This window comes from Apium graveolens, chromosome 7, assembly GCF_009905375.1.
Source record: "Apium graveolens cultivar Ventura chromosome 7, ASM990537v1, whole genome shotgun sequence".
In the NCBI taxonomy this organism is placed as follows: Eukaryota; Viridiplantae; Streptophyta; class Magnoliopsida; order Apiales; family Apiaceae; genus Apium; species Apium graveolens.
In genome coordinates, this window is record NC_133653.1 from 58,196,607 (window position 1) to 58,198,130 (window position 1,524).

The 1,524-nt window shown below is 40.9% G+C and overlaps 1 non-coding gene across 1 annotated transcript; it reads left to right on the forward strand.

The window, feature by feature from the left end:
* Positions 1-907: 907 nt before the first annotated feature.
* LOC141676149 (small nucleolar RNA R71) lies at positions 908-1,014 on the forward strand. The gene has a single exon (XR_012556755.1). It is a non-coding gene; the product is annotated as a small nucleolar RNA R71 (small nucleolar RNA).
* The last annotated feature ends 510 nt before the right edge of the window (positions 1,015-1,524 follow it).

Here is a 1,524-nt window from a genome sequence, read left to right on the forward strand (position 1 = left end):
CTTTAGCACCTCTTCTTCAGCCACAATCTAATTTTCTGGAATTGGCAAAGGTGCAGATGCACATGCATTCTGGACAGAATTTTCAGACTCTTCATCTTGCTGAATTTGGGGACTTGCGACCTTTTCAGATCTCAAGGTGATGGCGTTCACCTATTCTTTAACTTCCCTCTTTCCTGGATTGGCTTCTGTATCACTAGGAAGCGTTCCTGATGGTTCATTCAATAAGGCGTTAGCAATTTGCCCTATCTGGTTCTCTAGAGTCTTGATAGAAACAGCCTGGCTTTGGCATATAAGAGCCTGATTTTTGCACATAAGCCTCAACTCCTCCAGTTCAGATTTTTCATTAGAAGATAGACCTGCACCTCCATGAGTTTGTTGTTGAAGTTGGAGTTGTTGTCTTGGTGCAAATTGTTGCTGAAAACCAGGATGATTGAATTGCTTGTTTCCAAACTGCTGGAACGGCTGTTGCATTACATTCTGATTATTGCTCCAGCTGAAGTTAGGATGATTCTAGTTGTCAAGATGGTATGTGTCTGGAATTGGTTACTGCGATCTCTGAAAGTTGCTCATAAACTGAGCTGATTCATTAGATATAGCGCATTGCTCCGTCGCATGTGAACCTGCACAAAGCTCACAAACACTTGTCCTTTGATGAACTCCATAGTTAGCCAGATAATCGATCTTTATAGACAATGCCTTTAGCTGAACATCTATAGCTATAGCTCTATCCACTTCAAGAACTCCTGCTACCTTTCCCTATGGTAATCTCTGGGTCAGACACTGATATTCATTAGCAGCCATCAGTTCAATTAGACCATAAGCTTCCTCATAGCTCTTTTCCTCGAGCATGGATTTTGACCGTGCTCCCAAACCGTTATAGAAGCAATTGATGACCATACAATAAGGCATTCCATGATGAGGACACTTTCTAAGCATCTCCTTGTAGCGCTCCCAAGCTTCACATAGAGATTCTCCCGATTACTGCGCAAATTGAGTAAGAGCATTCCTAATTGCAATTGTCTTCACCATAGGGAATAATTTAATGAGAAACTTTTGAGTAAGATCTTCCCAATTAGTAATAGAACTAGATGGTGGAGATTGTAACCAGCTCTTAGCTTTATCCCTCAAAGAGAATGGGAAAAGTCTCAGTTTCACTGCATCCTCAGGCACACCATTGAACCTGAAGGTGTCGCAGATCTCTATGAAATCCCTGATGTGCATATTGGAATTTTCTGTTGGAGAAACCCCAAACTGGACTGAATTCTGGACCATCTAGATAATGCCAGGCTTGATCTCAAAGGTATGATCTGCAATAGCTGGTCGGACAATGCTAGATTGAATGTCATTGATCTTGAGTTGAGAAAAATCCATCAACGCTTTCTTTCCTGCTGCTGGTTCTCCCATTGCAATAAAAACAAGTGTACTTGAAACACACGACTAAGTAACTAGTAAGTAAAATATCCGAGTCAGTGAACTTTAACGACCACTGATTTTAAGAACATAAACTAAAAATTAACACTGAGT